This window comes from Dendrobates tinctorius, unplaced genomic scaffold (assembly GCF_039654945.1).
Source record: "Dendrobates tinctorius isolate UK_male_01 unplaced genomic scaffold, ASM3965494v1 ptg000145l, whole genome shotgun sequence".
Lineage (NCBI taxonomy): Eukaryota > Metazoa > Chordata > Amphibia > Anura > Dendrobatidae > Dendrobates > Dendrobates tinctorius.
The window spans coordinates 2182501-2193306 of NW_027361812.1; positions in this window are offsets into that span (position 1 = coordinate 2182501).

The window sequence follows — 10806 nt, forward strand, 5'->3', positions numbered from 1 at the left end:
GGGTTTCATGAAACAAAATTTGTTTCAGATGAAACTGGTCCGACTAGGGCAAAAACAGTCGGAGTTTTGTCCGAAACCCGACCCCAATGCAAGTCAATGGGGAATAAAAGTCGGCATTGAGTGGATGAATGTCATCCGCTCAATGCCGACTTTTATTTCCCATTGACTTGCATTGGGGTCGGGTTTCGGACGAAACTCCGACTTTTTTTGCCCTAGTTGGACCAGTTTCATCTGAAACAAATTTTGTTTCATGAAACCCGATCCGACTAAAGTCGCTCAACTCTGCTGTTTACGGTTGTGAGACAGGGAGGATATGAGAGATGAGAAGTAAGTTTGTCTTGCGACAGTGAGTGTGGATTTGAAGCTGGTGAGGGACTGCTTGCATGCAGTTAAGTGCTCGGCAGAGCGGGATTTCTTCCATCTCCGCTCAGCAGCCCTGGAAGGAAATTAAGTAGCCAGGTGGTGAAGTGGTAGAGAAAGGTGGAGATGGCTAGTTCTGGGGGGCAGTAGATGACAGCCAGCTGGAGGTTGGAGGGGGAGTAGATGCGGACGGAGTGCATCTCAAACAAGGGAAGAGCAGCGGAGGGTGGTAGCGGAATTGGGGTAAAGGAGCAGGTATTAGAGAGGAGCAAGCCAACTCCTCCACCACGTTTGTTGCTGGGGTGAGGGGTGTGAGAGAGATGGAATCCGCTGTAAGAGAGTGCAGCTGGGGAGGCTGAGTCAGAGGGGGTGAGCCAGGTTTCGGTGATGCCAAGGAAGGAGAGTTTGTTGGTGATGGAGAGGTAATGGATAAACGACAGTTTATTGCAGACAGAGCATGCGTTCCATAGTGCTCCAGGTAGGGGGACCAGGGGAGTGGGGGCTGGGTTAATGGGTATGAGGTTATCATGGTTGCGAAAACGTGTAGAGGATCGTGGCAGGGTGTTAGAAGTGAGTGTGAGGATGTGTTGAGGAGGGCCAGGATTTGGGGATATGTCGCCAGCAATGAGGAGTAGCAGACAGAGTGTTAGAAGGTGGGAGCAGGATAGAACATGATGTGGCCGTGTGTGTCTGGGGAAAAGGATTGTATGTGGAGGAACAGTTCTGAGGAAGAAGTGAGATGGCTGGGGAGGATGGAGGGGGAAATGACTAGTTCCTTACTGTGTGGGAGGATTACAGGAGATAGGAAGAAAGTAAGTAGTATGGGGGTGAAAGTGAAAAACAACCGAAACATTGTAGTGATTATATTTACCTTATAGTCAAATTCCAGTCCAATTCTAGTCCAATTCAGAGAAGTGTAATTAGAAATCTGTAATTTGAAATATGCAGTTTGAAAGAAGCCTTGTCAGACACGTCTGGTCAGACTCATGGCTCTGAATATCCCTTTGTTGTGTACCTTGCCTGTGCAAGTCTCTTGATCAGCTCATTGACACATGGCATCGGATATGTGTCGAACTTGGAGACTTTGTTCAGCTTCCCATAATCATGGGATTATAGCTGCCTTCTCCCATGACATGCACTTCTTCTGTAGCAGTCACACGTATTCCTTGGGGACTCTGTCCGCTTTTCTAACTTCAAATGTAACACTGCCACTCGGGAGCGATACAAGGTATCACAGGAACCGTTTCTACTTAAAAGTCCAGCTGGTATAAACCACATCACAGAGAAACTTAAATACAGTCTTTGAAGGCACAAAGTGAAACATAAAGTAAAAAGTCCATACAATAGGGCTGGTTTGCCCACTTGGCACAGAGTCTAGCTTCTTAGTCCTTTAGCAAAGTCACAAAATCTAGGTGGTCTAAACACCACACACATTGACCCGTGGGAGACACACATCTCTCATTTTACAAAGTGAACCACACCCAGGGGTAGAGGTATGGTGGACAACCATCCCACCCTAAATCATCAGCTGCTCATGATCAACCTGTCATGGCTTATTAAACCTTGTTAGTCCTATAGGTGCTAAAGCATTACTCCAGGTTTATCACTCATCTACTATGTGTCTTAAAGAGACACTGTCTGTAGGTTACTATGCACAATCCTGCTGATAGGTCCCCTTTAATAGTCACCTTACAGTTCCTAGTACACCGGTTCCTGACTATCAGGCCATCTATGTGATGATTTAAAAAAAAAAATCGTTCTCGGCAGCACAACATCCTGTGTAAACAGAATGTGCTGTTTCAAACAATCGCAGCCTATACTCACAGAACGATCGTTTTTGTGTAACCCGGCGGTCTAAACAGGCCATGAAACTGTGGCACCCCTGAGGGTTCAGTCACCACAAAGGTACTGCACCACATCCAGAGGTGTGGTACTCCGCTCTCAGGTAAGAAGGGAGCACCACCAAGAACTCACACACTTGCATCCAACACCAGATCTCTCAGGTGCAGGGAGGGACTAGGCAAAGGGTGTGGGTGGAGAAAGCAGCAGGGGGAGAGGTGAAGGAAGTGAGAGTGAGAGGAATGAGTCAGTTGGAGCTGGGGACTTGAGCAATGAGGAGCTCGTACCTAACTAGAAGACAGTAGAAAGAGAGAAAGGAAAGACAGAAAGATAAAAACAGAAAGATAAGCTTCAGTGGAAGAGAGGAAGAAGGGGACCTAGGGGCATGGGTAGTGAGGAATCCAGGGACCAGGTCACAGTAGGGGACCAGCCCCAGACTAGTGGAGAAACTAAGGACTCAGCTAGCTAACCGGAGGTTGCAGTATCTGCATGTGCTGCAGCCACATCCATACACATTCGCTGAAAAGGCAGCTGGATAGGATAGGGGACCTAGAGCATGTCGCCGACAGGATCCGGGGCTGCTGGCTTGGGACACTGTGTGTGGAGGCGCAGTGAGACGGCCAGGGAAGGAACATCTTAAGGGGGTTCTGGCACGGTGTATCCCAAACTACCTGAGAGCTGGCTGGACCACCGACCCGGAGGACACAGCACCACAGCTGAAGATTGTAACCGGAAGAACTGTGAGTTAAAGTGTGAAGACTGCACTCCACTGTGTCCTCTGACTTATTTACAGCGTCACCTGTCTTGCACCACGACTAGAACCACCATCATCATCTCTAACACCGATAACTGTCCTGGGGCTTAGCTCTACCCGTGGAGAGCTGTAACAACTCTGCTGCAACACCAACAGCCTTCAATCACCTTCCTTGCCAAATACCACGGGTGGCGTCACGAATCATCCCCATATTTATTCCCTAAAGTCATCATCCTCTTTATTTTTCATTGCATGCTCAGGGCTACAGACCGGGTCACTGCTGCTGTGACATCCCCTTTAAGAACTGACCGGCCAGGTACCGAGTAACCCTGACCCTAGCAGGTGTCGCAAACTTGGCGTCACAAACAGTATCTACCAACCCGGTAAACCGGGTTCTGTGCGCCTAGAGACTATGCCAAAAGACTGTGTAATGGCGCCCCCTGAAAAAGAACAAGCGCCATACGCAAATGGAAGTGGTGCGGCCTCCCATCATGGGTTAGGTTACTGATAGGTGCGAAAATCATGCACGCCTACTACAAGGACTCTAATGCTAATCAAACATGTCAGCCAGCCAAAGGGAGCTGCCTCCTTGTCTGGGATGGTGGGAAAAGAGCCCACGAAGGAGAGAGCAGGAAACACGTGGGTGCAACAGAGAACAATCGGGAAACCAACATGGCAAGCAGTGGCTATCCGGAGCGTGGGGTGGAAGTAGAGGACCCCCTCAGCCAACAGGATGGAAGTCAGGACTAGCTACCCGTGATGGACGTGTTCTTTGGAGCGGAGGTGGAGGAACTGAGCCACCAGCTCCTGAAGTTGCAGCTCTCGGCGGTGACAAGCTGGAAAGAGGCTCTGCTGCAAAAGAGGATCATGTAGCAGTCTCGCGACCAGCATCCCCGACCCCAGAGGAGCAAGAAGAGGAGTCCAGCACCGGAGAAACAGTGGAGGCAGGTAATGTGATCAATCCTGCCCCGGTGACTGAAGAGATCCTGTTATGCCTTGAAATCCCCGTTAGATCTCCCACCCGGCAGGGTGGGTAAAGACTTGGCCTGGGACAAGACATAAGGCATTGAGAGCGGACTAGCGGAACCACTGCAGCCTAAATGGACGCCTCAGGAGGTGCACAGAGAAGGGGTGGCATTCCACTGGGAGTACACCAGAGCTGAGCTGACCTGATGGGGTTCCCTGGGGAGACCCAACCGGAGGGGGCTAAAATAGAGACCATCAGCAGGGAGGAGTACTGCCGGCAGCAGTCGCGCAAGTGGGAGATGGAGGATGAGGAGCACGCAGCTCACTGGAGGGTCATAGAAGAAAGAAACATGTAAGCCAAGGTGCATGTCCGCAAAGCCAGACACACTGACAGGGGTCCACTGAGACATGGTACTGTGGTGTCCTTCCAGGCTAAAGAAAGGCTGAAGGTTTATCAAGAGCCTGGGATGCTTGCAGAGATCTTTGTCACCTGTCCTGATGTGGAGTCGCATCTCCTGGAAGGACACCCAGATCGCAACCTCTATCCAGGAGACCAAGTGACCTGCACCCGGCATTGAGGAGAAAAGGGTTGGTATGCCCTTAACATCCGTAAATGCCTATTGAAGCAAAAGGCACTCAGGCCAGCGGCTGTCAATCCGGAACAACTGATTGAGGCCTCTTCACCAACTGCTGCACCGATCCCTGCAGCTCTAGCACGACCCTCGGTGCACAATCAGGCTACTCAAACCCCAATGGTAGGACTTGACCTCTTGGTGTTACCCGTTATAACGCTGGACCCAGAATATCCCCGATCAAGAGGATGTGGTCCCCAGGTACTACCCTGGAAACAGCAGGGGAATTAAAAAGTAAACAAGCAGCAGGATGAGACTGCAAATAGTTAAAGTTACCTGTGGAGAGCTGTAACAACTCTGCTGCATCCCCAACAGCCCCAGTGGTCTCTTATGCAGCGTCGGCTATCACTTTCCTTGCCGAATACCACGGGTGGCATCACGAATCATCCCCATCTTTATTCCCTAAAATGATCTTCCTCTTTATTTTTCATTGCACGCCCAGGGCTACGGACCGGGTCACTGCTGTCATGACATCCCATTTAAGAACTGACCTGCCCGGTAACGAGTAACCCCGGCCCTAGCAGGTGTCGCAAAACGACTGCCGATTAGCCGGCATATAGTCGACATTCCTAAAATTGTAATATCCTGTTGTCTGGCGATCCACACATTCTGATAGTCTGGCACCTAACCGATTCATGAGAGACTGGTGTATGTGATATTATAATATTACATATCACATACAGATATAGATATTATATAGTGACGGTTCATATACGGCAAGAAGTCAGCACAACCTGTCCACTCAGGACCACGTCTCACTCAGGACCACTTCTCACTGGTCTCCTAGCAACCAGAATGCCTGTCAAAGTGGAAAATGGCCAGGCTGCGTCCAGTTGTCAATCACTTTACAGTGGTGGTTCACATGTGTAAGCCCAGCATTTTCTCCTCTAATCAAACAAAAACATGGCGGCACCCATAGAGAAGTTCTGTGTTATCTGAGGAGAAAATTTGTATATTACCAAGGGTCATACCTTTAGAAGGAAGGACCACAAAAAAAAAGAAAAACTGTTCCAGAGTCAGTGGATCAGCAGCAAGTGGAGGAGGTGAATGATCCTTTTTAAATAAAGAACAGCTAAAGCCACACAAGTTGCCATATTGGACCCTTTTGTGTGTTTCTTGGGTCATTTAAGCACCAACTAAATTGATTCCCTCATTTACTGTTTAAAAATCTTCTAATAAAAATTATTGGAAATCAAAAAGTTGCACAAAAGACAGAGCCTCATGAGCTCATTTGAAACCATTTTCTTCTATATGGTCATAATACGGCAGAAGATCGTTACACCTATAAAGCCCAAAGATGTGCACTGTGTGCAGAATTATTAAGCAAATGAGGATTTTAACCATATTATAATTTTTGGGATAGTTTTCAACTCCAAGCTCTATAACTTGAATGCTTATTGGATGCAGGAGAACAGGTGTAATGAAGGGGATGCGAGCTAAGAATACAACACCCTTCATCAAAGTGTGCAGAATTATTAGGCAGCTTCTTTTCCTCAGGCAAAATGGGCCAAGATATAAATTTAACTGACTCTGAAGAGTAAAAAAAAATTAAGTCTTACAGAGGGATGCAGCACTCTTGAAAATGCTAATACCGTATATTGGGACATGATTACATAATCATCAAAAGTTTGCTGCAAATAGTCAACAAGGTCACAAAAAAAAGCCACACATTAACTGCTATCGATTTGAGAAGAATCAAATGTGAAGCAACTAGGAAACCATTATCCTCCAGTGTTGTTGTATCCCAGAACTGCAATCTCCCTGGAGACCTAGAATTACAAATGCTCAGAGACATGGCTGAGGTAGGGGAGGCTAAAACCCGACCATCACTAAACAAGAGACACACAGTGAAGTATTAAGACAGGACCAAGAAGTATCTGAAAACAGATTTGTCAAAGGTTTTATGCACTCATGAGATGAAAGCGACTCTTGACGGAACAGATGGATGGGCCCGTGCCTGGATCAGTAACGGTCATGGACCTCCACTTTGATTCGGACGCCAGCAAGGTGAAGGTGGGGTACTGTTATGGACTGGTATTATTAAAGCTGAGCTACTTGGACCTTTTCAGGTTGAAGATGGACTCAAAATCAGCTCCCATACCTACTGCCAGTTTTGAGAAGACACTTACATTAGGCAGTATTACAGGAAAAAGTCTATCTTTCAAGAAAACCATGATTTTTATACAGGACAATGCTCCATCGCAGCATCAAAGTCTCCACTGCCTGGCTGCCAGTAAAGGTCTTAAAGATGAAAGCATAACGACATGGCCCCTTCCTCACCTGACCTAAACCATAGTGAGAACTTGTTGGCACTTCTTAAATGGGAGATTTACAGTGAAGAAAAACAGTCACCTCTCTGATCAGTCTCTGGGATGCTGTGGGTGGTGCTGACCAAAAAGTTCAACATCAAATTTTAAGAAACTGAGAGGCTCCGTGGACGACCGTCTTAATGAAAAGATGAAGAGCTATATTGGTAACATTTTTTTTATTAAATGTCAGAAATGTATTTTTGTACATTTTGAGTTGTTTGGTTATTGAACACATTGTCTATTTTCTTCCTTAATTCAGGCTGCACTAATTTTTTTATCCGGTACTTTATATTGATGGCTTATGTTTAGAATAGGTAATTGATATGAGAATCATAGAATCGTAGAGTTGGAAGGGACCTCCTGGGCCATCTGGTCCAACCCCCTGCTCAAAGCAGGATTCGCTAAATCATCCCAGACACATGTCTGTCCAGCCTCTGTTTAAAGACATCCATTGAAGTAGAACTCACCACTTCTCGTGGCAGCCTGTTCCACTCATTGATCACTCTAACTGTCAAAAAGTTTTTTCTAATATCTAACCTGTGTCTCCTCCCATTCAGTTTCATCCCATTGCTTCTAGTCTTGCCTTGTGCAAATGAGAATAAAGATGATCCTTCTAAAATGTGACAGCCCTTTAGATATTTGTTGACAGCTATTAAGTCTCCTCTCAGTCTTCTCTTTTGCAAGCGAAACATTCCCAAAGCATGCAACCTTTCCTCATAAGACAGGGTTTGCTGACCGGTCACCATTCTGGTCGCTCTTTTCTGAACTTGCTCCAGTTTGTTGATGTCTTTTTTAAAATGTGGCGCCCAAAACTGGACACAGTATTCCAGATGAGGTCTGACCAAAGAGGAAAGCATACAAAGGAAAAATGTGGGAGAATCGGCAATCAAACAGAAAGATCTCTTAAACCAAGTGGTATGTGTTTAGCCGAAATCCACACAGACTATATAATATTTCCTAGGACAGTAAAAAAAAACTAAACAGAGCATACACAAAAAGCATTGACATAAGTCCTGATGTAAAATTATATATTTTATTGATTATATAATAAAAACAAAGTTTTTATAAAAATAGCAAAGCATCAATGTCGACATATGTTATAATTACTACATAGAACAGGCCGAAACGCGCGTTGGGGAGGGGCGGCTATCCCAGGTGGTCAGGAGCTTCATAACCTGTAAGTTGTAACTTTATATATAAATGATACTTTGTGCTTTATGCTGCGGGTTTGTTATACTTGTCCTGAGACAAGATACGTCTTGCCTATACATTTATAGCTATGGATAGGTGTGGGTACTACGATTGGTAATTTTTTATTACATACCCTGTACTGAGACACTTGCTGGTCTTTTAGTATATTGCACTTATGACTGCACTTTAACAGTTTATATAATTTTTTCACAAATTATATATGCACATGTATATTTATTATGTTTTGCACGTCTATGTGAAAAACACTTCTGGAGGTAATAATTATCTGATACATTTTTACACATAACATTAATATTCACATGTGTTGCACTTTATTTTCCAGCAAGTTTTTTATTGTACTGGTATCGTCCCATACAGTTGGATAGTATCGCCCCATTTCTATGTAGTAATTATAACATTATATGTCGACATTGATGCTTTGCTATTTTTATAAAAACGTTGTTTTTATTATATAATCAATAAAATATATAATTTTATATTAGGACTTATGTCAATGCTTTTTGTGTATGCCCTGACCAAAGAGGAGTAGAGGGCAATAAAGACGTCACGTTGTCATGCTCGCCATGTCTGTCATGTCCGCCATGCCTGTTTTGCCTCAAGAACCCCTGGACTGGTGTGCACGCGTATCTCATGTCTGCTATCCTGCATGTTCCCTAGAGCAGTGTGCACACTCACCTCATGTCTGTTGAGCTGCAGGATGCCTGCATTTCTGCTCTGCCTTCTGTGATCATCTCGCCATGTCTAGAATCCCTGATCATATGTCCTTCCTATGTTCCTGCATTGTCCGGTTCTGCAATCGTTTCTGCATGTCTGAAATCCTGACCATGTGACTTTTCCTAGGATCCTGCACTGTCCGGTTCTGCATTCGTCTCTGTATGTCTGAAACCCTGATCATGTGACCTTTCCTAGGATCCAGCACTGTCCGGTTTTGCATTCGTCTCTGCATGTCTGAAACCCTGATTATGTGACTTTTCCTAGGATCCTGCACTGTCCGGTTCTGCAATCATCCCTGCATGTCTGGAATCCTGATCATGTGACTGCGCTCTGTGATCCTAGAGGATCTGAACTGGAAGCTCTTCCCTGGTCCTGACCCGGAAGTGGTGGTGCTATGCCCTATATCAGACTGCGCCTTCCTATGCTTAGGGCCTGAGTATTGTGTTGCTTCTCTGCATGGCTGTTTGGTCTGTGGGGATGCTCCCTCTATTCTGTTCCCTTGCACTCTGCTCTGTTGTGCGTCTCTGCACACACTCCGTGCTCGTATTCCGTCTCTTGTCTTGTGCTTTGTCTCGTGTTGTCCTCCGTGCTCTGTTTGTCCTCACTATGTCTTCTTGTTATGTCCGCTCTGTCCCTGTCCCTGGCTTGTCTTTACACGTGCAGGCCTCGCTCTGTACCCTGTCCCTGGCGTGTCTCCTACACATGCAGGCTCCGTTCTGTACCCTGTCCCTGACGTGTCTGTCTACGCGTGCAGGCTCCGTTCTGTACCCTGTCCCTGGCGTGTCTGTCTACACGTGCAGGCCTCCGCTCTGTACCTTGTCTAGTCCCAAGGTTTTCCCTTGGCCCGGCTCTGGGCTTCGGCCTACGCTCCACTGCTAGACTCTGTCCCTGTCCCTGACGTGTCTGTCTACACGTGCAGACCTCTGTTCTGTGCTTTGTCCCTGGCGTGCCCCTCGGTATGCGCGGTCCTCGCCTTGTACTTTGTCCCTGGCATGTCCTTTGCATGCACAGGGTTCTGTCTACTTCTCTATGCCTTGTCTCTGATACTTTGTGCGCTCTTGCACTTTTTGTACTAGGCTTTGCCGTGCTGTCTGCACGGGTCTCTGTCCTGTATCTTTGCCTAGCCCTGCCTTGTGGCTCCGTGCCTCCATGCACATGCCTGGTCGCCTGTGCCTGCCTGGTGTGCCTCAGCCGTGCCGCCTCTAGCCGTGCTCGCCTGTGTGCCTCAGCCGTGCCCCCGTCCAGTGCTATAGTGGTTTCCGTCTGCGTGACCGCAGCGGTGTCGCATCTTGTTGTGCCCGCCTGCTTATGCCATCATCGGTACCACCTGCCGGTGCTCCCAGCTGTGGTCTCCGTGCTCCCTTGCACGCACGCTGGTTCTTGCACTGTGCCTTTTCGTGCTACTCTTGCACTAAGCCTTTTGCCTCTTTTGCTCTGCTCTGAACCCTAGTTTGCCTGCCAGATTCCGTAACCTGCCGACCGCTGCCAGAGGTCCGGACCTAGATGACTGCGGCCTGATGTCCGGAGCTGATGTCCGTAGCCTGATTCCTGGACCCTGTCGGTCGTTGCCAGCACCCCGGATTCTGATGCCATTGAACCCGTCCCTGGCGTGCCCTCACACGCGCAGGACACCGACCTTGTGCTCCTCCCTGGCGTGCCCTCGCACGCGCAGGCCTCCGTCCTTGTACCCGTCCCTGGCATGCCCCTCGGCATGCGCAGGTCTCCGTTCTGTGAATCTGATCCTGGCGTGTCTCCTTGCAGGCACCCTGTTTTGTCTCCTAGTTTGTCTGCCGGATTCCTGAAGCCAGCTGACTACTGCCGGAGGTCTGGAGCCAGATGTCTACACTCTGATGCCTGGACCCTGTCAGCCCTTGCCAGCCTTCTGGAATCCGATTCCTCGCACCATGCCTTGGACTTTGGCGTGCCCTGGCACGCACCTTGTTATATGGATTCTGTGTGTTCACGTTTTGCACCTGTTTTACCTTGAAGAGTTCCTCATGCCTTGGACCTTGGCGTGCCC